The 27,836-nt window shown below is 43.8% G+C and overlaps 2 pseudogenes; one reads left to right on the forward strand and one right to left on the reverse strand.

Moving 5' to 3' along the window:
- Positions 1-11,305: 11,305 nt before the first annotated feature.
- Positions 11,306-15,274, reverse strand: LOC135511811 (zinc finger protein Pegasus-like; annotated as a pseudogene).
- Positions 15,275-15,327: 53 nt separating this feature from the next.
- LOC135511812 (short/branched chain specific acyl-CoA dehydrogenase, mitochondrial-like) overlaps positions 15,328-27,836 on the forward strand; it is a 31,501-nt pseudogene continuing 18,992 nt past the window's right edge.

Raw genomic sequence — 27,836 nt, forward strand, 5'->3', positions numbered from 1 at the left:
AAATGTGGAGGCTAACTTAGCCGTAGCACTGGGTGGAACCTAGCAAGGTGGAAATGTGGAGGCTAACTTAGCCGTAGCACTGGGTGGAACCTAGCAAGGTGGAAATGTGGAGGCTAACTTAGCCGTAGCACTGGGTGGAACCTAGCAAGGTGGAAATGTGGAGGCTAACTTAGCCGTAGCACTGGGTGGAACCTAGCAAGGTGGAAATGTGGAGGCTAACTTAGCCGTAGCACTGGGTGGAACCTAGCAAGGTGGAAATGTGGAGGCTAACTTAGCCGTAGCACTGGGTGGAACCTAGCAAGGTGGAAATGTGGAGGCTAACTTAGCCGTAGCACTGGGTGGAACCTAGCAAGGTGGAAATGTGGAGGCTAACTTAGCCGTAGCACTGGGTGGAAACTAGCAAGGTGGAAATGTGGAGGCTAACTTAGCCGTAGCACTGGGTGGAACCTAGCAAGGTGGAAATGTGGAGGCTAACTTAGCCGTAGCACTGGGTGGAACCTAGCAAGGTGGAAATGTGGAGGCTAACTTAGCCGTAGCACTGGGTGGAACCTAGCAAGGTGGAAATGTGGAGGCTAACTTAGCCGTAGCACTGGGTGGAACCTAGCAGGGTGGAAATGTGGAGGCTAACTTAGCCGTAGCACTGGGTGGAACCTAGCAGGGTGGAAATGTGGAGGCTAACTTAGCCGTAGCACTGGGTGGAACCTAGCAAGGTGGAAATGTGGAGGCTAACTTAGCCGTAGCACTGTGAGTGATCAAGATCCAGCTAGCATAATGGTGAACACTTGAAGATCATTTTTTTTTACTGTTCTGTCAAACACAATTTGAAATGATCAAATGTTCATCTAATTTAGCCGAATAGGGGGGGACATTTTAAGAGTGAGACCGTACTGACTCACATCATGAAACATTCAAATGTAGATGTAAAGCGAATGTTGACACTAATGCAGTGTTGTTGTTGACACTTAATGTAGTGATGTTATTGACACTAATGTAGTGTTGTTATTGTTGTTGACACTAATGTAGTGTTGTTGACACTTCCTGATTGTGATGGTCAAAAATGCAAATAAAATTCCCATTGAGATCGATATCTTTTGTGTTTTTATGGAAAAGGACAACCTGGCTTTCTATTTAAAGCTCTTTGGAATCCACATTTTACAGTGAATAAGTGGTGTTATTTCCTGGGAACAGAAAAGGCACTGCATAACAGGAATGAATGACCCGGTCTGTGAGAGACACATCTTGCTTGTTTGTCGGTGACCAAATACTTATTTTCCACCATAATTTGCAAATAAATTCATTAAAAATCCTACAATGTGATTTTCTGGATTTTTTTTCTCATTTTGTCTGTCATAGTTGAAGTGTACCTATGATGAAAATTACAGGCCTCTCATCTTTTTAAGTGGGAGAACTTGCACACTAGGTGGCTGACTAAATACTTTTTTGCCCCACTGTATATGGTTTTAAAGAGGGCTGTTTGACAACATGTCGTTCAATGTCCATGTATGTGGTTTTATAGAGAGCTGTTTGACAACATGTAGTTCAATGTCCATGTATGTGGTTTTATAGAGGGCTGTTTGACAACATGTAGTTCAATGTCCATGTATATGGTTTTAAAGAGGGATGTTTGACAACATGTCGTTCAATGTCCATGTATGTGGTTTTATAGAGAGCTGTTTGACAACATGTAGTTCAATGTCCATGTATGTGGTTTTATAGAGGGCTGTTTGACAACATGTAGTTCAATGTCCATGTATGTGGTTTTATAGAGGGCTGTTTGACAACATGTAGTTCAATGTCCATGTTATTTGGTTTTATAGAGGGCTGTTTGACAACATGTAGTTCAATGTCCATGTATAGGGTTTTATAGAGGGCTGTTTGACAACATGTAGTTCAATGTCCATGTATAGGGTTTTTGGATGATGGTCTCAAGTTAGGCGAAGGGAGGGAGGCCTCCTTAACGCGCAACAAGATGAATTGTCTTCAGCATCAGCGAATATTAACTTATTACATGATTTCTGTTTTGTTGAAATATAAACTAGAAGAGTCCCTTGGCCATTTGAATATTTTACTTCCTGGAAAGGCAACCTCCCCGCAGGAAACACATCACACAACTATACCATGTCATCAAATAGTCTCTACGTGACCTCTATACCCCTCTCTCCGTGACCTCTATACCCCTCTACGTGACCTCTATACCCCTCTCTACGTGACCTCTATACCCCTCTCTCAACGTGACCTCTATACCCCTCTCTACGTGACCTCTATACCCCTCTCTACGTGACCTCTATACCCCTCTCTACGTGACCTCTATACCCCTCTCTACGTGACCTCTATACCCCCTCTCTACGTAACCTCTATACCCCCTCTCTACGTGACCTCTATACCCCTCTCTACGTGACCTCTATACCCCTCTCTATGTGACCTCTATACCCCTCTCAACGTGACCTCTATACCCCTCTCTAACTGACCTCTATACCCCTCTCTACGTGACCTCTATACCCCTCTACGTGACCTCTATACCCCTCTCTCCGTGACCTCTATACCCCTCTCTACGTAACCTCTATACCCCTCTCTACGTAACCTCTAAAACCCTCTCTACGTAACCTCTATACCCCTCTCTAACTGACCTCTATACCCCTCTCTACGTGACCTCTATACCCCTCTACGTGACCTCTATACCCCTCTCTCCGTGACCTCTATACCCCTCTCTCCGTGACCTCTATACCCCTCTCCGTGACCTCTATACCCCTCTCCGTGACCTCTATACCCCTCTACGTGACCTCTATACCCCTCTCTACGTAACCTCTATACCCCTCTCTACGTAACCCTCTAAAAGCCTCTCTACGTAACCTCTATACCCCTCTCTACGTGACCTCTATACCCCTCTCTACGTGACCTCTATACCCCTCTCTACGTGACCTCTATACCCCTCTCTACGTAACCTCTATACCCCTCTCTACGTAACCTCTATACCCCTCTCTACGTAACCTCTATACCCCTCTCTACGTGACCTCTATACCCCTCTCTAAGTGACCTCTATACCCCTCTCAACGTGACCTCTATACCCCTCTCTACGTGACCTCTATACCCCTCTCTACGTGACCTCTATACCCCTCTCTACGTGACCTCTATACCCCTCTCTCCGTGACCTCTATACCCCTCTCTACGTGACCTCTATACCCCTCTCTAACTGACCTCTAAAACCCTCTCTACGTGACCTCTATACCCCTCTCTACGTGACCTCTATACCCCTCTCTACGTGACCTCTATACCCCTCTCTACGTGACCTCTATACCCCTCTCTACGTGACCTCTATACCCCTCTCAACGTGACCTCTATACCCCTCTCTACGTGACCTCTATACCCCTCTCTACGTGACCTCTAAAACCCTCTCTACGTGACCTCTATACCCCTCTCTACGTGACCTCTATACCCCTCTCACCGTGACCTCTATACCCCTCTCAACGTGACCTCTATACCCCTCTCTCTGTGACCTCTATACCCCTCTCTACGTGACCTCTAAAACCCTCTCTACGTGACCTCTATACCCCTCTCTACGTGAACTCTATACCCCTCTGTGACCTCTATACCCCTCTCTAACTGACCTCTATACCCCTCGCTACGTAACCTCTATACCCCTCTCTACGTGACCTCTATACCCCTCTCTACGTGACCTCTATACCCCTCTCTCCGTGACCTCTATACCCCTCTCTACGTGACCTCTATACCCCTCTCTAACTGACCTCTATACCCCTCTCTACGTGACCTCTATACCCCTCTCTACGTAACCTCTAAAACCCTCTCTACGTAACCTCTATACCCCTCTCTACGTGACCTCTATACCCCTCTCTGTGACCTCTATACCCCTCTCTACGTGACCTCTATACCCCTCTCTACGTGACCTCTATACCCCTCTCTACGTGACCTCTATACCCTCTCTACGTGACCTCTATACCCCTCTCTACGTGACCTCTATACCCCTCTCTACGTGACCTCTATACCCCTCTCTAACTGACCTCTAAAACCCTCTACGTAACCTCTATACCCCTCCCTACGTGACCTCTATACCCCTCTGTGACCTCTATACCCCTCTCTAACTGACCTCTATACCCTCGCTACGTAACCTCTATACCCCTCTCTACGTGACCTCTAAAACCCTCTCTACGTAACCTCTATACCCCTCTCTACGTGACCTCTATACCCCTCTCTACGTGACCTCTATACCCCTCTCTACGTGACCTCTATACCCCTCTCTACGTGACCTCTATACCCCTCTCTACGTGACCTCTATACCCCTCTCTACGTGACCTCTATACCCCTCTCTACGTGACCTCTATACCCCTCTCTACGTGACCTCTATACCCCTCTCTACGTAACCTCTATACCCCTCTACGTGACCTCTATACCCCTCTCTACGTAACCTCTATACCCTCTCTACGTGACCTCTATACCCCTCTCTACGTGACCTCTATACCCCTCTCTACGTGACCTCTATGACCCCTCTACGTGACCTCTATACCCCTCTCTACGTGACCTCTATACCTCTCTACGTGACCTCTATACCCCTCTCTACGTGACCTCTATACCCCTCTCTACGTGACCTCTATACCCCTCTCTACGTGACCTCTATACCCCTCTCTACGTGACCTCTATACCCCTCTCTACGTGACCTCTATACCCCTCTCTACGTGACCTCTATACCCCTCTCTAACTGACCTCTAAAACCCTCTCTACGTAACCTCTATACCCCTCTCTACGTGACCTCTATACCCCTCTCTAAGTGACCTCTATACCCCTCTCTAACTGACCTCTATACCCCTCTCTACGTGACCTCTATACCCCTCTCTACGTGACCTCTATACCCCTCTCTACGTAACCTCTATACCCCTCTCTACGTGACCTCTATACCCCTCTCTACGTGACCTCTATACCCCTCTCTACGTGACCTCTATACCCCTCTCTACGTGACCTCTATACCCCTCTCTACGTGACCTCTATACCCCTCTCTACGTGACCTCTATACCCTCTCTACGTGACCTCTATACCCCTCTCTACGTGACCTCTATACCCCTCTCTACGTGACCTCTATACCCCTCTCTACGTGACCTCTATACCCCTCTCTACGTGACCTCTATACCCCTCTCTACGTGACCTCTATACCCCCTCTACGTGACCTCTATACCCCTCTACGTGACCTCTATACCCCTCTCTACGTGACCTCTATACCCCTCTCTACGTGACCTCTATACCCCTCTCTACGTGACCTCTATACCCCTCTCTACGTGACCTCTATACCCCTCTACGTGACCTCTATACCCCTCTCTACGTGACCTCTATACCCCTCTCTCCGTGACCTCTATACCCCTCTCTACGTGACCTCTATACCCCTCTACGTGACCTCTATACCCCTTTCTACGTGACCTCTATACCCCTCTCTACGTGACCTCTATACCTCTCTACGTGACCTCTATACCCCTCTCTACGTGACCTCTATACCCCTCTCTACGTGACCTCTATACCCCTCTCTACGTGACCTCTATACCCCTCTCTACGTGACCTCTATACCCCTCTCTACGTGACCTCTATACCCCTCTCTAACTGACCTCTAAAACCCTCTCTACGTAACCTCTATACCCCTCTCTACGTGACCTCTATACCCCTCTCTACGTGACCTCTATACCCCTCTCTAACTGACCTCTATAACCCTCTCTACGTAACCTCTATACCCCTCTCTACGTGACCTCTATACCCCTCTCTACGTGACCTCTATACCCCTCTCTACGTGACCTCTATACCCCTCTCTACGTGACCTCTATACCCCTCTCTACGTGACCTCTATACCCCTCTCTACGTGACCTCTATACCCCTCTCTACGTGACCTCTATACCCCTCTCTACGTGACCTCTATACCCCTCTCTACGTGACCTCTATACCCCTCTCTACGTGACCTCTATACCCCTCTCTACGTGACCTCTATACCCCTCTCTACGTGACCTCTATACCCCTCTCTAACTGACCTCTAAAACCCTCTACGTAACCTCTATACCCCTCCCTACGTGACCTCTATACCCCTCTGTGACCTCTATACCCCTCTCTAACTGACCTCTATACCCCTCTCTACGTAACCTCTATACCCCTCTCTACGTGACCTCTATACCCCTCTCTACGTAACCTCTATACCCCTCTCTACGTGACCTCTATACCCCTCTCTACGTGACCTCTATACCCCTCTCTACGTGACCTCTATACCCCTCTCTAACTGACCTCTATACCACTCTCTAACTGACCTCTATACCTCTCTACGTGACCTCTATACCCCTCTCTAACTGACCTCTATACCTCTCTACGTGACCTCTATAACCCCTCTCTACGTGACCTCTATACCCCTCTCTACGTGACCTCTATACCCCTCTCTCCATGACCTCTATACCCCTCTCTACGTGACCTCTATACCCCTCTCTAACTGACCTCTATACCTCTCTACGTGACCTCTATAACCCCTCTCTACGTGACCTCTATACCCCTCTCTACGTGACCTCTATACCCCTCTCTCCGTGACCTCTATACCCCTCTCTACGTGACCTCTATACCCCTCTCTACCCCTCTCTACGTGACCTCTATAACCCTCTGAAATCAGAAAGTCTGTTGTTCTAACTTCTTTTAATAACCAAATAATATGAAGTCCTGTATTTACAATAGGCCTGTATGATATAAATAATAAACTCAGTCTTAGTGATGTAATATATTACAATGGGCCTGTATGATATAAATAATAAACTCAGTCTTAGTGATGGTAATAATGTAATATATTACAATAGGCCTGTATGATATAAATAATAAACTCAGTCTTAGTGATGGTAATAATGTAATATATTACAATAGGCCTGTATGATATAAATAATAAACTCAGTCTTATGTAATGTAATATATTACAATAGGCCTGTATGATATAAATAATAAACTCAGTCTTAGTGATGGTAATAATGTAATATATTACAATAGGCCTGTATGATATAAATAATAAACTCAGTCTTATGTAATGTAATATATTACAATAGGCCTATATGATATAAATAATAAACTCAGTCTTAGTAATGGTAATAATGTAATATATTACAATAGGCCTATATGATATAAATAATAAACTCAGTCTTATTAGTAATGTAATATATTACAATAGGCCTATATGATATAAATAATAAACTCAGTCTTATGTAATGTAATATATTACAATAGGCCTATATGATATAAATAATAAACTCAGTCTTATGTAATGTAATATATTACAATAGGCCTATATGATATAAATAATAAACTCAGTCTTCTTAGTAATGGTAATAATGTAATATATTACAGTTACTGTAACAAATGACAATAACATAAAAGGCCTTTTCAAGGTGTTAACATTTGACTGAAATTATACACTGAACAAAAATATAAACACTATGTAGAGTGAAGGTCCCATGTTTCATGAGCTGAAATAAAGGACCCCCGCCCCCTCCATAAGAAATCATTAAAAAACTAAAATCCCAGAAATGTTCCATACACACAAAAAAAACATATTTATCTCAAATGTTGAGCCCAAATGTGTTTCCATCCCTGTTAGTGAGCATTTCCCCTTTGCCAAGATAATCCATCCACCTGACAGATGTGGCATTCGAAAATTTGACAGTACGTCCAAAACCAGCCTCACAACCCCAGTGTGTAACCACGCCAGCCCAGGACCTTCACATCTGGCTTCTTCCCCTGTGGGATCTGAGACCAGCCACCCGGACTGTTGATTAAACTGTGGGTTTGCACAACCATAGATATTTTACACAGGCTGTTAGAAACCTTCTCAGGGAAGCTCATCTGCTCGTTGTCCCTCACCAGGGTCTCGACCTGACTGCAGTTCAGTGTCGTAACTGACTTCAGTGGGGACATGCTCACCTTCGATGGCCCCCGGCACTCTGGAGAAGGGTTCTCTTCACGGATGAATCCCTGGTTTCAACTGTATTGGGCAGATGGCTGACCGTGTGTTTGGTGTCGTGTGGACAAGCGGTTTGCTGATGTGAACAGAGTGCCCCATGGTGGCGGTGGGGTTATGGTGAGGGCAGACATAAGCTATGGACAACGAACACAAGTACATTTTATCGATGGCGATTTGAATGCTCAGAGATCCTGAGGCCCATTGTCGTGCCGTTCATCCTCCTCCATCACCTCATGTTACATCATGATAATACACAGAGACACCATGAAGAGAACCTGAGGCCCATTGTCGTGTCATACATCCTCCTCCATCACCTCATGTTACATCATGATAATGCTCGGCCCCATGTCGCAGCGATCTGTACACAATTCCTGCAAGCTGAAAATGTCCCAGTTCTTCCATGGCCTGCATACTCACCAGACATGTCACTCATTGAGCATGTTTGGGATGCTCTGGATCAACATGTACGACAGCGTGTTCCAGTTCCGCCAATATCCAGCAACTTCACACAACCATTGAAGAGGAGTGGGACAACATTCCATAGGCCCCAATCAACAGCCTGATCAACTCTATGTGAAGGAGATGTGTCACGCTGCATGAGGAAAATGGTGGTCACACCAGACACTGACTGGTTTTCTGATCCACTCCCTGTTCTGTTTGTTTGTTAAGGTTTGTTTGCGTGTATTCCCGGTCATGTGAAATCCATAGATTAGGGCCTAATGAATCATATGAATTGTAACTCTTTGAATCTTTTACATTTTTGCAATTTAAATTTATATTTTTCTTCCGTGTACATCAGAATCTACATATTTCTACCCTTGTGGTGTTTCATATCATAACATTACTTTCTCCATAGTCCAATATAGATCATTGATTGGGAGCCAATCCTACACATCCTAGATCACTGCATAGAAAACACAACTCCAATACGGGGACCATTAGACACTGCTACATCAATCTGGATGTCTATGTTTCCAGAAAACAAACAGGAAATCCTATTTAACATACACTATGAAAAACAAACTCCAGGCCGTCACTTGAACTGTGCAAATCATTTCAGTACTCAGGAAGGGGTGGTGTTACGTTACTGTCTGTAAGGACCACAATCATCTCCAACACTGCTACAACTTATGTGAAATACTTTGAAATACTTTTTTAAAGGTTCAGAAGAATACTTTAACCTTTTGATCAAGTACGATTTATCCAAGTCCGAATGATTTGTCTCGAACGCAAATGGTATTCAAGCTACAGATCATTGTTAATTTAGGAGGTATTAGCTAAAGAGCACCAGTTAATATGAATCAGTAAGGCTAGCTGAAGGTAAGAAATTATGTGATTGGCAGCAACAGAGAACACATGGAATCAACCGGAATGTGGAACAGAGAACACATGGAATCAACTGGAATGTGGAACAGAGAACACATGGAATCCATCTGAATGTGGAACAGAGAACACATGGAATCCATCTGAATGTGGAACAGAGAGCACATGGAATCAACCGGAATGTGGAACAGAGAACACATGGAATCAACCGGAATGTGGAACAGAGAACACATGGAATCAACCGGAATGTGGAACAGAGAACACATGGAATCAACCTGAATGTGGAACAGAGAACACATGGAATCAACCTGAATGTGGAACAGAGAACACAATGGAATCAACCGGAATGTGGAACAGAGAACACAATGGAATCAACCGGAATGTGGAACAGAGAACACATGGAATCAATCTGAATGTGGAACAGAGAACACAATGGAATCAACCGAATGTGGAACAGAGAACACAATGGAATCAACCGGAATGTGGAACAGAGAACACAATGGAATCAACCGGAATGTGGAACAGAGAACACAATGGAATCAATCTGAATGTGGAACAGAGAACACAATGGAATCAACCGGAATGTGGAACAGAGAACACAATGGAATCAACCGGAATGTGGAACAGAGAACACAATGGAATCAACCGAATGTGGAACAGAGAACACAATGGAATCAACCGGAATGTGGAACAGAGAACACAATGGAATCAACCGGAATGTGGAACAGAGCACACAATGGAATCAACCGGAATGTGGAACAGAGAACACAATGGAATCAACCGGAATGTGGAACAGAGAACACAATGGAATCAACCGGAATGTGGAACAGAGAACACAATGGAATCAACCGGAATGTGGAACAGAGAACACAATGGAATCAACCGGAATGTGGAACAGAGAACACAATGGAATCAACCGAATGTGGAACAGAGAACACAATGGAATCAACCGGAATGTGGAACAGAGCACACAATGGAATCAACCGGAATGTGGAACAGAGCAGAGTGATAATAATAATAATAATAATAATAATAATAATAATGTCTAAGCTGAGAGCATTAATATGCACAGATGTCATTCACTTCAAGCCGTTGATATAATGTTTTTACACTCACAATAAAGTGAGACACTACTATACACAATGTATAATAAAGCCGGTCTGTTTGTCAATGTTGAGCACCTGTTTGGACCAATGGGCTTGTTCTTGCTTCATGCCTTAACTCCTCACGCCATCTGCACAACACTGTATATAGACTTTTTCTATTGTGTTTTTGACTGTACATTTGTTTATTCCATGTGTAACTCTGTGTTGTTGTTTGTGTCGCACACTTTGGCTTTATCTTGGCCAGGTCGCAGTTGTAAATGAGAACTTGTTCTCAACTAGCCTACCTGGTTAAATAAAGGTGAAATAAAAAAATTAAAAAATAAGGCAAGGTCAAAACTGTTTAAATTCTAGTCACAGCAACCAGATACCTTGCTAATCGCTATTTAAACTATACGTTTAGTCACTCGCATGTAACATCACCAATATTTATGTAACTAATTCAGATTTGGGCTCTCGTGTGGCGCAGTGTCTAAGGCACTGCATCAAGGTGCAAGAGACGTCACAACAGTCCCTGGTTCAAATCCAGGCTGTATAACATCCGGCCGTGATTAGGAGTCCACGCAAATGGCCCAGCGCCATCAAGGTTTGGCCCCGGGGTAGGCTGTCATTGTAAATAAGAATTTGTTCTTAACCGACTTGCCTCGTTAAATAAAAGGTTACATTTAAAAAATAAGAAGTGACTTTCTTTAAATTCTCAGACGGCACCGAGGAGGACTCGTGATAAATGTCTCCAACCTCCAGATTGCTTTTCCCATTTATAGAAACATCAATTCCTCATTTCAAAGTAACACTCACTCTCTAAGTTATATCATTAAAAAAAAACACACAATAAAATCTAGATCAGAATCGCTCTGATCCCTGATTATCATAAACACGGAATAAGTGAATGTTCTCTGTGTGACGCCAAACATCGTTTGAATTCATCTCTCGGGTTCCTGTGGAAGTCAGTCACAGCGTGTGTTGCCCGCGAGCGAAGTGGCAGGCGAAGTCATACCTGTTCCTGCACTTACAGCCGCAGACATTACACCGGAAGGGGTTCTCGTAGCCGTGGCAACCCATGTGAATGGTATACATGATGTTGTCTGAGAAGTAGGTGTCGCAGTGCTGGCAGCTGTGCAGCATCTGTGGGTCTGGGTGCTGTGTGCTACCGAGCAGGGCAGGGGTACTGGGCTGGCTGTTACTAATGCTAGCTGAGCTGGTGCGTGTGTGTGCACTGTGCTCACTGCTGGGTTCTGGGTCCACAGGGCTGGGGCTGTAGTTCCTGCTATGGCCTGCAGGGGGTTGGAGGTCCTCGGGGCTTGTTGGGGAGGAGGTTTGGTGGTGGTGGTGGTGGTGGTAGTGGTGGTGGTGGGCACCACTTTGACTGGCGGACAAAGATACTGACACTGCAATCGGTGCACCAGAGGCCTGCTGGATGAGGAACGGCTTGACGTCGTTGCAGGACAGTCTGTCAGGAGACACAGGGGTCTGGTCCACTGGGGGGAGGTTGGACAACTGGCCTGCCAGCGTAGACAGCTGGTTCAGTGGATTATTGTCCACCATCATGTCACTGTTGGCTGGCTCCTCCCAGTCCCATGGTCCTTCACATCGCTCTCGTACACCTCCTGGTTCAGGTAGTCTGGTTTCCCCACCACCATGGAGGGAGGGCTGAAGTTGATGAGGAGGTGTCTGCTGTAGCCCCCCAGGCCCAGGGAGCTGCCACTCTTCTTCTGTAGGACGTTCAGCATCTTCTTGTTGGACAGGAAGGCGGGCAGCCCCGCCCCTTCGTGGGTAAAAGCTTGTGGCGGCGCCGGCGGTGGTGGGACAGGTTGCTGCGGTCGCTGCAACGGAAGGAGCAGAGGTCACACTTGTAGGGCTTCTCTCCCGTGTGGGAGCGCATGTGGGCCTCAAGGTGGCGCTCGTAGGCAGAGGCGAAGGGGCACAGCTGGCAGCGGTGAGGCTTCTCTCCTGTTAAATCAACAAAGAGGGAATGTTTAGGTTTATTTTAACATCTCGGCACAACTCCAACATCCATTAACATGTAACGCCACACAATATAAATACAAGTTTTAAAAAATATATAAAAAAATAAGATCCTAACTATATGGGCGGTGCAAAGGGGGCGGACTGACCATCTGGCATGTTGGGCAAATGCCAGATGGGATGGTCCGTTTTACCTGTGTGAATTCTGATGTGCTCTATCAGGCGAGCTGTGCCTTTACTGGCATAGCTGCAGTAGCTACACTTGAGCTTGCCGTCGAAGGTCCTCTGGAAGCCGTCCACCAGCAGCCCAGAGCTGTCGTCCAGAGAGACTTCCACCGACCCATTGTGATGGTCACTGTCTGGGAGAGCTGCTACTACCGGGAGAGGAGACGACAACACACACAATTAAATAGATACTTTACAGGCTATTTTTTTTCACCCGGAAATTGCTCTAAACAAATAGCCAACCTCACAGACACACAAAAAAGCCTATAGGTCTGTAGCTCAAATCACATCGAGAATTTATTCGGAAGCAGGATTTGTAAAATCACATTTTTACATTGATCTATTTTCCGGTGACAAACTATATATTCTGGCAAGACAATCTAGTCAGAAACCATTTGTGGCGCAGTCCTGTTTATGTCTGGTGCTCGAAAGATAGGAGAGGATCACTTGAGATGCATTAGGGTCATCTTTGTTACTTTAATATCTCCACAATATGGTATCTAAATGTAACAGTATAACTTTAGACCGCCCCCCTCGCCCCATACCCGGGCGTGAACCAGGGACCCTCTGCACACATCAACAACTGACACCCACGAAGCATCGTTACCCATCGCGCCACAAAAGCCCAGCCCTTGCAGAGCAAGGGGAACTACTACTTCAAGGTCTCAGAGCAGGTGACGTCACCGATTGAAACGCTATTTAGCGCGCACCACCGCTAACTAAGCTAGCAGTTTCACATCCGTTACATAAACAGAAGAACCACGCATTGGTCCTCCAGAGGGTCCCTTTCAGATGACGGCCCATCGCCACTAAATAAACACGTTCAAACACACCTATTAGGGTTTTCCCCGTAGCGCTGGGCCGTTCCACTGGTTTCACTTCCCAAAGAAAAATTAGGGATATGGCATATTTTGGGGGGCGATTTAAAAAAAAAATATATATATATATCATAAGTTAAAAGTAAATTACTCTGATAGTGTTCATAACATTCTCACCAGCTTGGAGGTGGTCGGGCTCTATCTCCCCACCGACAGAGCCCGAGATCATGTTGACATGGTGTGTTTGCTGTGTCAGGTACTCTTGAAAGTCCTTTATGAAATCCAGAGGTTTTAGATCATCATCCATTTGGCAAGATGGGGTGTTATATGATGACTTCTGATCACTTCCCCCGAAACCTGTAAGATAAGGCAATAATATATATTTTTTTACCTTTATTTAACTAAGCAAGCTAGTTAAAGAACAAATTATTTACAATGAAGGCCTTCCTGGGAACAGTGGGATAACTGCCTTGTTCAGGGGGAGAATGACAGATTTCTACCTCGTCAGCTCAGGGATTTGATCTTGCAACCTTTCGGTTACTCGTCCAACGCTCGGTCACTAGCTACCTGCTTGACGATTTAACATAATGAACCACATGATCATCACATTGTTACAATACCACTGCATGTATGCCATAACCTGTTGCCCAATATTGGACGAAATGAGCCTAACGTTACTCCTTAGTCCATCTTCTATTTGAGGGGGAGGAAGGGTAGCCTAGTGGTTAGAGCGTTGGACTAGTAAAGGTTGCAAGTTCAAACCTCCGAGCTGACAAGGTACAGTTGACCTACTGTTCCTAGGCCGTCATTGAAAATAAGAATTTGTTCTTAACTGACTTGCCTAGTTAAATAAAGGTAAAATAAGGGCTGCTCTGCCAAAACAGCCGAAGACTCCCACCTGAATCGATTGCGGTACGGTTCTTGAAATATAAATCGCTCGCACAACGAAATAATTTCACAAATGCAAAATAATTATTTTATGTAGCGCACAGTGTTTTAACCGCTGCAGCCGAAAGTATTTTTCAGTGAAAACAGTTTGTGACATCGGTCTTCCGTTTAGACACAGGTTACATGCAGTAACGTGTAAATATGGCCGTGTGGGTATCTAACCCAATAAAGGCGTGTCAGTTTAACAACTTATTTATTTTTTCGCCCGATATGAAAGATACGGTTATTATGATTCCAGCAAGCTATGCGGTTAATGTTCAGACCGGCCGTCGAGGCTCTTATTAATAAAACTCCCCCTTACAGAAAACGCCTTCATCCAAGGACTCTTCCAATGTAATGGAACTGAGAGTCATGATCAAAGACGAGCCATAAACCATTATGTGGGCAGTCAGTCACGATGATAAGTATGTTGTCACCCCAAAACATCTCATAACAGTGGCAGCATGTTGATACACCGCCCATAACTTCACTACTATCGGCGTTGCTCGTTAACGTTAGTTAATATCACGTTAGTAATGTGAGCTTGACATTTTACTTACCAGCTGGTCGTCAATCACAGCACCGTTAAAAAAAAAATAGACACGACAACTTACGCTTTCCCATCCGTTCTTATGTTAATTCTAAGACCGATGTCAAGATGGACATTTCAAACACGATCTAGACAATCAAAATATATGTGATGACGAGTTAATGTTATCTGGTTGTGCTATTACAAAGAGAGAGCAGGGAGCTCTATGTGTTATAGTAGCTATGCAACAGTAAAATGACTCCCATTTCAGAAGCACAGAGCTGACTGTCAGTGAAAAGCTCCTAGTTGGAAATACAACAGCAGAAAGAGAACGGGTCTGCCTCGAGAAACATGTTTATTTGATTAAAGATACCCTGCGTATATAAAATTGAAGACATGAGTAAAAAGCTGATCACGTTCTACCAAAGTGAAAGATGCGAAAAGCGTTCCACGGTCGCTGTTTCACCCGGTCAATAGGAAAGTGAACACACTCAGATGTAAACAAGAGAAAACATGGCTTCGCCCTTGATCAGGTGCTTCTCAAAGGTGAGACGAATAAGTAATGCAAAAGCGGTTTCTTCGTTCATATTGTTGTTTTTAGGATATGTTGTTCATGTGTAGTCATACTTCATTAAAAAACACTTACTTAGTTTTTTAGTGACTTTAAATTACCCCATTGCATAACCTGCTATCACACAATGCGTTGGCTCGTTAGCTGCATGATAATAAAAATAACATAACGTTAGCTAGTTAGTTACCGCCTCCGTCAGTTACACCACAAGTTACTCATGAAGAAATGTCCTGCCTGTGTCACTGCTTTTTATCTTGTCCTATATAGCCACCACTCTCATATTCACTCATTTGGAGTATGGATATATGTTTGTTGCCTGACGACTCAAACTGAATTGTTCCACTGCTCTATTGTCGCTAGCTACGTTCACTATTTAACATTTTAGAAGTGCTCAGAAAGTGATTTTTTAAAAACCTGAGTGCCAAAACATTCCAAGAGCTAAAGGTGCTCAAAGTTGACCTATTCTTGCATACCCCACTTTACCATGAGACATCCGTGTCTTCACTACCTGGAAACAAATAAACGGTTGAGTTTGATATCATAAAAGCTTAAAAACAGGGTTGTCAAACTATTTTATAATTTCTTTAAAAAAAATATTTTTTAATAAAAATTACATTTTGTTAACCTTTTAACGTCAATGATCTAAAACCGTATAAACTACGATTTTTTTTGTTCACTCTCCAAATTCGCATATATTGTAGCCCTACTTGTGCCCACCATCGGTTGACACAACATGCTCTTGACTACAGGGTGGGTATAATGTTTTGCCGGATAAATGTACTAAAATGGGGGGGGGGAATGGAAATGCTACTTAAAAAAATGAGTTAATGCTTTTGTAGATTATTTATATTTAAGGTTAAATAAAAATTAAAAATAAATATTAAAAAATTGTCTTTTTTTTTGAATAGACAACCCTGTTTTTAAGCTTTTATGAAAACAAACTCAACTGTGTATTTTTTTCTGGTGATGAAGACATGGATGTCTCATGGTCTGGTGGGGTATGCAAAACAGGTCACACTTCTCTTGAATGTTTTGGCACTCATGTCCAAAAAGTCACTTTCTGAGCACTTCTACGACGGGCAAATATGTGTGAAAGGTTTGGTACAAATCAAAGGGGGTGCTGTCAAAAAGGGATTGAATTAAAATGGATTTAATCAAATGGATGGCTGCCCGAACAAGGAGTTTGGATAGCCGGGCAAATCACGTTTGTGGATTGAGTAGAGTGGCAACTTTTTGCCTAGGCACTCAAGTTGTATCGTGTAATCCATCAGCAAAAATGTAACTGTGTTATTTCAGGTTGGTAGGCAGGTGTCCCGACCATGGAGTGTGTGCCAACATGGGCTGCGGAACAGATCCACCCAACCAGACATGTCTGCAGAGCAGGCTGCTGCTCTGGGGGTCACCTACCCTCCACTACAGACATATTCTGAGGAGGAGGGGATGATGAGGGATGCTGGTGAGTTGGAGCATGCCGGATATATATATATATATATATATATATATATACAGTAGGCAGAGATATATATAGATATAGATATAGATATAGATATATAGATATACAATACAAGTCAAAAGTTGACCTACTCATTCAAGTTTTTTTTTTTTTTTTACTATTTTCTACATTGCAGAATAATAGTGAAGACATCAAAACTATGAAATAACACATGGAATCATGTAGTAACCAAAAAAGTGTTAAACAAATCAAACTATTTTACATTCTTAAGTATCCACCCTTTGCCTTGACAGCTTTTCACACTCATGGCATTCTCTCAACCAGCTTCATGAGGAATGCTTTTCCAACAGTCTTGAAGGAGTTCCCACCAATGCTGACTTCTTGTTGGCTGCTTTTCCTTCACTCTGTGGTCCAACTCATCCCAAACCATCTCAATTGAGTTGAGTTGAGGTTGGGTGATTGTGGAGGCCAGGTCATCTGATGGTCAAATAGCTCTTACGCCGCCTAGAGGTGTGTTGGGTCAATGTCCTGTTGAAAAACAAATGATAGTCCCACTAAGCCCAGACCAGATGGGATGGCATATCAATGCAGAATGCTGTGGTAGCCATGCTGGCTAAGACTGCCAAGAATTCTAAATAAATCACAGACCGTGTCACCAGCAAAGCACCCCACACCATAACACCTCCTCCATGCTTCATGGTGAGAACCACACGTGCTGAGATAATCCGTTCACCTACTCTGCGTTTCAAAAAGACAGTGGTTAGAACCAAAAATCTCAAGTTTGCACTCTACAGACCAAAAGGACAGATTTCCACCAGTCTAATGTCCATTGCTCGTGTTTCTTGGCCCAAGCAAGTCTCTTCTTACTGATGTCTTTTAGTGGATTTTTTGCAGCAATTCAACCATGAAGGCCTGATTCACGCAGTCTCCTCTGAATAGTTGATGTTGAGATGTGTCTGTTACTTGAATTCTGAAGCATTTATTTGGGCTGCAATCTGAGGCTGGTAACTCTAATGAACTTATCCTCTGCAGCAGAGGTAACTCTGGGTCGTCCTTTTCTGTGGCGGTCCTCATGAGAGCCAGTTTCATCACAGCACTTGATGGTTTTTGCGACTGCACTTGAAGAAATTTTCAAAGTTCTTGAAATATTCCAGATTGACTGACCTTCCTGTCTTAAAGTAATAATGGACTGTTGTTTCTCTTTGCTTATTTGAGTTGTTCTTGCCATAATATGGACTTGGTCTTTACCAAATAGGGATATCTTCTGTATATCACCCCTACCTTGTCACAATACAACTGATTGGCCCAAACTTATTAACAAGGAAAGAAATTCCACAAAATGAACTTTTAACAAGGCACACCTGTTAATTGAAATGCATTCCAGGTGACTACCTCATCAAGCTGGTTGAGAGAATGCCAAGAGTGTGCAAAGCTGTCATCAAGGCAAAGGGTGGCTACTTTGAAGAATATTAAATAGATTTTGTTATTTCATAGTTTTGATGTCTTCACTATTATTCTACAATGTAGAAAATAGTTCAAATAAAGAAAAACCCTGGAATGAGTAGGTGTGTCCAAACTTTTGACTTTGTGTGATTATATATAGCTAGCACTAAAACCAACCAATACGATTTAATAAACAGACTGGATCATGCTATGGATTGGTCTAATTTGTCATGAATTTGGTTTTATGTAAGTTCAATTAATCAAGTCACATTGCATTTCATTTTAATGTCCCACATTTGAACAGTGAAAAAGTTTGCACAGGAGCGTCTTGCCCCGTTTGTGTCGAAGATGGACGAAAACTCTCTCATGGACCCGGAAGTGATAAAGTCACTCTTTGAACAGGGGGTATGTGTTCCTCTTCTTTACATCCTATGGTCATTAGGCTCAGGGCATTTCCATGTAAAAGGACCCATTTTAGAACCAACGTGAAGCTCATAGGTGGCATTTCCATGTAAAAGGACCCATTTTAGAACCAACGTGAAGCTCATAGGGGCATTTCCATGTAAAAAGACCCATTTAGAACCAACGTGAAGCTCATAGGGGCATTTCCATGGAAAAGGACCCATTTAGAACCAACGTGAAGCTCATAGGGGCATTTCCATGTAAAAGGACCCATTTAGAACCAACGTGAAGCTCATAGGGCATTTCCATGTAAAAGGACCCATTTAGAACCAACGTGAAGCTCATAGGGGCATTTCCATGTAAAAGGACCCATTTAGAACCAACGTGAAGCTCATAGGGGCATTTCCATGTAAAAGGACCCATTTAGAACCAACGTGAAGCTCATAGGGGCATTTCCATGTAAAAGGACCCATTTAGAACGTGAACGTGAAGCTCATAGGGGCATTTCCATGTAAAAGGACCCATTTAGAACCAACGTGAAGCTCATAGGGGCATTTCCATGTAAAAGGACCCATTTAGAACCAACGTGAAGCTCATAGGGGCATTTCCATGTAAAAGGACCCATTTAGAACCAACGTGAAGCTCATAGGGGCATTTCCATGTAAAAGGACCCATTTAGAACCAACGTGAAGCTCATAGGGGCATTTCCATGTAAAAGGACCCATTTAGAACCAACGTGAAGCTCATATGGGCATTTCCATGTAAAAGGACTCATTTAGAACCAACGTGAAGCTCATAGGGTCATTTCCATGTAAAAAGGACCCATTTAGAACCAACGTGAAGTGGGGGTAAAATTTAAAGCTAAGTGCAGTTATCCTCTCAAGGTGAGGTAATTTTGACCCCTACCTTTAAAAATAAAATACAAAATAGTAATAAACTATGGCTAGTTAAACAAAATTGCATTTTCAATTAGTAGAAAATAATATAATTGACGCTTATTTATTTTTTAGCATACAGCTCAGTGTTTGAATGAATTATTTTATACAGTCATTTAAGCTCCTCTTTATCAAGGGTGTCAATCATTTCGGACCCTACTGTGTGTTTTAAGATATTTTCAATTCTCTCTTCATGGGGATAATGAATGTTTACAGAAATAACAAGTAAAGGTAGTTGGTGTTTATGCTAATATACATTTTGTTCATGAATGATTAATTGTTTAAAAACGTGTAATTCCGTTACCAAATCGGTAACGGAATTACAAAAAAAAAAAAGTAACAGAATTACTGCAATTGAATTGGCTACAATGGCAAATCATAGTAGTCGCAAACCATAGTTGAGGTACCTGCTACTGTCCCCCTTCCACTGACTGTTATATTCAACTCATAGGCCTGGACTGCCCCCCCCCCCCCCCAGTTTGTCACCTCTCCCAGCTCATACTGACACCTACCCTCTTTGATGTAACCAGCATCCTCACCCACTGAAATGGTGTCAGTCCGCCCTGTCCTTGATTTCAAACGTCCACAGATGTAGATTGTTTTGGTCCGGAGCGGCGTTCATTTGGCCCGGACAGAGACGTCTATAATTGGTTCTGATTTGATCCGGTCATAGAAGTTTGGACATCACAGTAGAGTAGAGCACAGTGTAGTGTACTGCACTGAACATATCTACTGTACTGAACTATACTCTGCTGCACTGTGATGTGAAACATAGATGTCTATGATTGGTTCAGATTTGGTCTGGTCCGGACCAACCAAATCTGGTCTTATTTGGGGGCGGAGCTCATTAGAATATTAGCCAGTGTGTAGAATAATACCCAAATATGTAAAGCAGGATATAACCCAGGATACATCACCATGAAGATAATTATATTCATATCCATAATTATGCATTTCTGTAGAATACTGATCAGGGACCCATGATTTAATTCCGTTACCGTAATTCTGTTACCTGATGGAAATCAACTTTGTGTAGTTCAATAACCAAAATATTTTTGGGGGAGTCGAGGTGTCATGTCTGCAGAAAGAATGGGATATCAGCAGACATCTTGGAATCTTAATTCTCAAGACACTGAGTGGACAAAATGTTCAATGACAGACGAATCAGGTGAATCCAGGTGAAAGATATGATCGCTTATTGATGTCACCTGTTAAATCCACTTCAATCAGTGTAGATGAAGAGGAGGAGACGGGTTAAAGAAGGATTTTAGAGCCTTGAGACATGGATTGTGTATGTGTGACATTCAGAGGGTGAATGTAATGTGCAAGACTAAAATTGAAGTGCCTTTGAACAGGGTGTGGTAGTAGGTGCCAGGCGCACCGGTTGGTGTCAAGAACTGCAACGCTGCTGGGTTTTTTCCACACTCAACAGTTTCCTGTGTGTATCAAGAATGGTCCACCACCCAAAGGACATCCAGCCAACTTGACACAACTGTGGGAAGCATTAGAGTCAACATGGGCCAGCATCCCTGTGGAACGCTTTCGACACCTTGTGGAATCTATTTCCTGACAATTAAGTCTGTTCTGAGGGCAAAAGGGGGTGCAACTTAATATTAGGATGGTGTTCCTAATGTTTTGTACACTCAGTGTATTTTTAGAGTTTTTGTAAAGCGTTCTCACATAAGAAACTGAGGGAGATTTTACCGAAATTCTGTTACCAAACTTTTCATCGGCGCAGTTCTTCCAGTGAATGTATTTTTGTCAAATGGGGAATTGTTCAAATTAGTCCTTGTGCATGGAGTTGGTTTGTTAAACTTTTTAAATAAATGTTTTTTTTGTTTAGTAATATTTGGAAGTCCCAGCATAATTCCGTTACCGTGGAATAGACCTAACCTACCTCCGCCATGTTCATTAGACACTGCCTTGATGTCAAAAAGGACACTGCCTTGTTGTCCAAAAGGACACTGCCCTGTTGCCTGCCCTGTTGTCAAAAAGGACACTGCCTTGTTGTCAAAAAGGACACTGCCTTGTTGTCAAAAAGGACACCTGCCCTGTTGTCAAAAAGGACACCGCCCTGTTGTCAAAAAGGACAAAAGGACACCGCCCTGTTGTCCAAAAGGACACTGCCCTGTTGTCAAAAAGGACACCGCCCTGTTGTCAAAAAGGACACCGCCCTGTTGTCAAAAAGGACACCGCCCTGTTGTCAAAAAGGACACCACACTGTTGTCAAAAAGGACACTGCCCTGTTGTCAAAAAGGACACTGTTGCCCTGTTGTCCAAAGGACACTGCCCTGTTGTCCAAAAAGGACACTGCCCTGTTGTCAAAAAGGACACTGCCTGTTGTCAAAAAGGACACTGCCTGTTGTCAAAAAGGACACCGCCCTGTTGTCAAAAAGGACACGTTAAAGTATGTCCTGAACACCGCCCTGTTGTCAAAAAGGACACTGCCCTGTTGTCAAAAAGGACACTGCCCTGTTGTCCAAAAGGACACTGCCTTGTCAAAAAGGACACTGCCTTGTTGTCAAAAAGGACACTGCCCTGTTGTCCAAAAGGACACTGCCCTGTTGTCCAAAAGGACACTGCCTTGTCAAAAAGGACACTGTTGTCCAAAAGGACACCGTCCAAAAGGACCTGTATGTCCTGAACACCACCCTGTTGTATGTACCTGAGTATTCCCCATTAACTTGTCAGATGTTCCATTGTCACTTCCCAGCTGATTGTCCAGAGTATGGACACCGGCTCCCGTTCTTCTCCTCCATCCTGGTCATTGAGGAGCTGGCCAAAGTGGACACCGCCGTGCTGTGTGACATCCAGAACACCCTCACACACGCTGTTCACCAAGCTGGGGACCGCAGCCCAGAAAAGGCTATCTCAGCCGGCTGTCAACAGACATGGTGAGTGATTAAACAGGAGGCGTGACACCGATTTTATTCCGGGTTGTCCGAAAGGAAAAATGTGGCCTATGTGTTTTGTCCAAAGGTAGTGTATCTATGTGTTTTGACAGTGTGTATCTATGTTGTTCGGGTAGTGAGAAGATTTAAGGACAGTGTGTTTTTGTTTTGTCCAAAAGGATGTGTTTTGCCTTGTGTTTTAAAAGGACACTGTACTAGTAAGTTTAAATAAAGCTTTGACACTGCTAACGTCTCTTGATTATGTCCAAAGGACTACTGGTTCACAAGACATTTAACAGACAAACAGGACACTTCAGAAAATATCCCTTGTTAAACACATTGTGTTGTTGTTACAGCCTGAATTTAAAATGGATTCAATTGGGATTTTTTAATGCATCATGTTATGGGTATGCTTGCAATTGTTAAGTACTGGGGAGTTTTTCAGGATAAAAACAAAAATAAACTGAATAGAGCTAAGTACAGGTAAAGTCTTTGAGGAAAACCTGCTTCATTCTTCACTCTGTTTCTTCTTCGTGTTGTATCTTGGACCATATTTTACAGCTGTTTCTTCTTCTTCTTCGTGTTGTATCTTGGACCATATTTTACAGCTGGGGTTTTTAGATTGTGCCTGCGATTGGTTGAGACACAACAGGATCTTGATCTTGAATCTTGCCCTTGTTGAACTGTAGACCACCCTGATACCTTGTTGTCCTTGTAGTTGTACCTGTCCATTTATTGCCCACCTTGTTGTCCTTACTGTAGTCAGATGTAATTGTTGATACCATTGTCACTTCCATGTAATGATGCTGATACCTTGGGCATAGTTCAGACCTGTCCAGAGCTGATACCTTGTTGTCCTGTACTGTAGTTCCAGACCTGTCCATGTAAAGATGCTGATACCTTGTTTCTTACTGTAGGTTCCATCCTGGTCCATGTATGGGTATCCTTGTTGTTCTGTACTGAGGTCCATGTAATGATGCTGATACCTTGTTGTCCTGTACTGTAGGTTGGTAGTTCCAGACCTGTCCATGTAATGATGCTGATACCTTGTTGTCCTGTACTGTAGGTTGGTAGTTCCAGACCTGTCCATGTAATGATGCTGATAACTTGTTGTCCTGTAGGTTGGTAGTTCCAGACCTGTCTATGTAATGATACCTTGTTGTCCTGTACTGTAGGTTGGTAGTTCCAGACCTGTCCATGTAATGATGCTGATACCTTGTTGTCCTGTACTATAGGTTGGTAGTTCCAGACCTGTCCATGTAATGTTCACCAAGTTCCTGGGGACCTTGTTGTCCTGTACTGCAGTTGGTAGTTCCTGTCCATGTAATGATGCTGATACCTTGTTGAACTGTAGGTTGGTAGTTCCAGCTGTCCATGTATCTCAGCCGGCTGTCAGACAGACATGCTGATACCTTGTTGTCCTGTACTGTAGTTCCAGACCTGTCCATGTAATGATGCTGATACCTTGTTGTCCTGTACTGTAGTTCCAGACCTGTCCATGTAATGATGCTGATACCTTGTTGTCCTGTACTGTAGTTCCAGTTCCTGTCCATGTAATGATGCTGATACCTTGTTGTCCTGTACTGTAGGTTGGTAGTTCCAGACCTGTCCATGTAATGATGCTGATACCTTGTTGTCCTGTAGTTCCAGACCTGTCCATGTAATGATGCTGATACCTTGTTGTCCTGTACTGTAGGTTGATAGTTCCAGACCTGTCCATGTAATGATACCTTGTTGTCCTGTACTGTAGGTTGGTAGTTCCAGACCTGTCCATGTAATGATGCTGATACCTTGTTGTCCTGTACTGTAGTCCCAGACCTGTCCATGTAATGATGCTGATACCTTGTTGTCCTGTACTGTAGGTTGGTAGTTTCTGCCTGTCCATGTAATGATACCTTGTTGTCCTGTCCTGTAGGTTGGTAGACCTGTGATACCTTGTTGTATGTAGTTCCAGATGTCCATGCAGTGTTGTCCTGTCCTGTAGGTTGGTAGTTTCTGCCTGTCCATGCAGTGATACCTTGTTGTCCTGTACTGTAGGTTGGTAGTTTCTGCCTGTCCATGTAATGATACCTTGTTGTCCTGTCCTGTAGGTTGATAGTTCCAGACCTGTCCATGTAATGATACCTTGTTGTCCTGTCCTGTAGGTTGGTAGTTCCAGACCTGTCCATGCAGTGATACCTTGTTGTCCTGTCCTGTAGGTTGGTAGTTTCTGCCTGTCAGAAGCAGAGTTTCTGGGAGCGATGCCTTCTCTCTGAAGACGCGTGCTGACAAACACGGGGACTATTACATCATCAACGGTTCCAAGATGTGGATCAGCAACGCAGAGCAAGCCGGGGTGTTTCTGGTGATGGCCAACGTGGACCCGTCTGCTGTGAGTTCAACCCCACGCAGTCACCAACCCACGCAGTCACCAACCCAACCCACGCAGTCACCAACCCACGCAGTCACCAAACAAACCCACGCAGTCACCAACCCACGCAGTCACCAACCCACGCAGTCACCAACCCACGCAGTCACCAAAGTCACCAAACAACCCCACGCAGTCACCAACCCAACCCAGGCAGTCACCAACCCAACCCAGGCAGTCACCAACCCAACCCAGGCAGTCACCAACCCAACCCACGCAGTCACCAACCCACGCAGTCACCAAACAAACCCACGCTGTCACCAACCCAACCCACGCAGTCACCAACCCACGCAGTCACCAAACAAACCCACGCAGTCACCAAACAAACCCACGCTGTCACCCAACAACAGGGTCTAGTTCATTCGGGGCACACCGAAGCATAACATTTTAAAACGCTGTGCAACGGAAAAGGAAAACGTCATTTTATTATTGGACAAGTTCAGATAGTAACTCCGTTTCACTGTTTTGGACAGTTTTGTCTTCTTCCGTTTCATGTCTAAGGAACATATCCTTGATTTCCGCCTCATGGTCAGGTAACTTAGTTATCCTTCCAACCTGTACGAGTTATGGTAGTGTTTGTCTTGTCTTCAGACTGTAGAGGAGTTTCTCCTTAGTGTTTGTCTTGTCTTCAGACTGTAGAGGAGTTTCTCCTTAGTGTTTGTCTTGTCTCCAGGCTGTAGAGGAGTTTCTCCTTAGTGTTTGTCTTCAGACTGTAGAGGAGTTTCTCCTTAGTGTTTGTCTTCAGACTGTAGAGGAGTTTCTCCTTAGTGTTTGTCTTGTCTTCAGGCTGTAGAGGAGTTTCTCCTTAGTGTTTGTCTTCAGACTGTAGAGGAGTTTCTCCTTAGTGTTTGTCTTGTCTTCAGACTGTAGAGGAGTTTCTCCTTAGTGTTTGTCTTGTCTTCAGACTGTAGAGGAGTTTCTCCTTAGTGTTTGTCTTCAGACTGTAGAGGAGTTTCTCCTTAGTGTTTGTCTTGTCTTCAGACTGTGGAGGAGTTTCTCCTTAGTGTTTGTTTGTCTTCAGGCTGTAGAGGAGTTTCTCCTTAGTGTTTGTTTGTCTTCAGACTGTAGAGGAGTTTCTCCTTAGTGTTTGTCTTCAGACTGTAGAGGAGTTTCTCCTTAGTGTTTGTCTTGTCTTCAGACTGTAGAGGAGTTTCTCCTTAGTGTTTGTCTTGTCTTCAGACTGTAGAGGAGTTTCTCCTTAGTGTTTGTCTTCAGACTGTAGAGGAGTTTCTCCTTAGTGTTTGTCTTCAGGCTGTAGAGGAGTTTCTCCTTAGTGTTTGTCTTGTCTTCAGACTGTAGAGGAGTTTCTCCTTAGTGTTTGTCTTCAGACTGTAGAGGAGTTTCTCCTTAGTGTTTGTCTTGTCTTCAGGCTGTAGAGGAGTTTCTCCTTAGTGTTTGTCTTCAGACTGTAGAGGAGTTTCTCCTTAGTGTTTGTCTTGTCTTCAGACTGTAGAGGAGTTTCTCCTTAGTGTTTGTCTTCAGGCTGTAGAGGAGTTTCTCCTTAGTGTTTGTCTTCAGGCTGTAGAGGAGTTTCTCCTTAGTGTTTGTCTTGTCTTCAGGCTGTAGAGGAGTTTCTCCTTAGTGTTTGTCTTGTCTTCAGACTGTAGAGGAGTTTCTCCTTAGTGTTTGTCTTCAGACTGTAGAGGAGTTTCTCCTTAGTGTTTGTCTTCAGACTGTGGAGGAGTTTCTCCTTAGTGTTTGTCTTCAGACAGTAGAGGAGTTTCTCCTTAGTGTTTGTCTTCAGACTGTAGAGGAGTTTCTCCTTAGTGTTTGTTTGTCTTCAGACTGTGGAGGAGTTTCTCCTTAGTGTGTTTGTCTTCAGACTGTAGAGGAGTTTCTCCTTAGTGTTTGTCTTCAGACTGTAGAGGAGTTTCTCCTTAGTGTTTGTCTTCAGGCTGTGGAGGAGTTTCTCCTTAGTGTTTGTCTTGTCTTCAGGCTGTGGAGGAGTTTCTCCTTAGTGTTTGTCTTCAGACTGTGGAGGAGTTTCTCCTTAGTGTTTGTCTTCAGACTGTGGAGGAGTTTCTCCTTAGTGTTTGTCTTCAGACTGTAGAGGAGTTTCTCCTTAGTGTTTGTCTTCAGACTGTGGAGGAGTTTCTCCTTAGTGTTTGTCTTGTCTTCAGACTGTGGAGGAGTTTCTCCTTAGTGTTTGTCTTCAGACTGTAGAGGAGTTTCTCCTTAGTGTTTGTTTGTCTTCAGACTGTAGAGGAGTTTCTCCTTAGTGTTTGTCTCCAGACTGTAGAGGAGTTTCTCCTTAGTGTTTGTTTGTCTTCAGGCTGTGGAGGAGTTTCTCCTTAGTGTTTGTCTTGTCTTCAGACTGTAGAGGAGTTTCTCCTTAGTGTTTGTCTTCAGACTGTAGAGGAGTTTCTCCTTAGTGTTTGTCTTGTCTTCAGACTGTAGAGGAGTTTCTCCTTAGTGTTTGTCTTCAGACTGTAGAGGAGTTTCTCCTTAGTGTTTGTCTTGTCTTCAGACTGTGGAGGAGTTTCTCCTTAGTGTTTGTCTTCAGACTGTAGAGGAGTTTCTCCTTAGTGTTTGTCTTCAGACTGTAGAGGAGTTTCTCCTTAGTGTTTGTCTTGTCTTCAGACTGTAGAGGAGTTTCTCCTTAGTGTTTGTCTTCAGACAGTAGAGGAGTTTCTCCTTAGTGTTTGTCTTCAGACTGTAGAGGAGTTTCTCCTTAGTGTTTGTCTTGTCTTCAGGCTGTAGAGGAGTTTCTCCTTAGTGTTTGTCTTCAGACTGTAGAGGAGTTTCTCCTTAGTGTTTGTCTCCAAACTGTAGAGGAGTTTCTCCTTAGTGTTTGTCTTGTCTTCAGGCTGTAGAGGAGTTTCTCCTTAGTGTTTGTCTTCAGACTGTGGAGGAGTTTCTCCTTAGTGTTTGTCTT

The sequence above is a fragment of the Oncorhynchus masou genome, chromosome 24, assembly GCF_036934945.1.
Source record: "Oncorhynchus masou masou isolate Uvic2021 chromosome 24, UVic_Omas_1.1, whole genome shotgun sequence".
In the NCBI taxonomy this organism is placed as follows: Eukaryota; Metazoa; Chordata; class Actinopteri; order Salmoniformes; family Salmonidae; genus Oncorhynchus; species Oncorhynchus masou.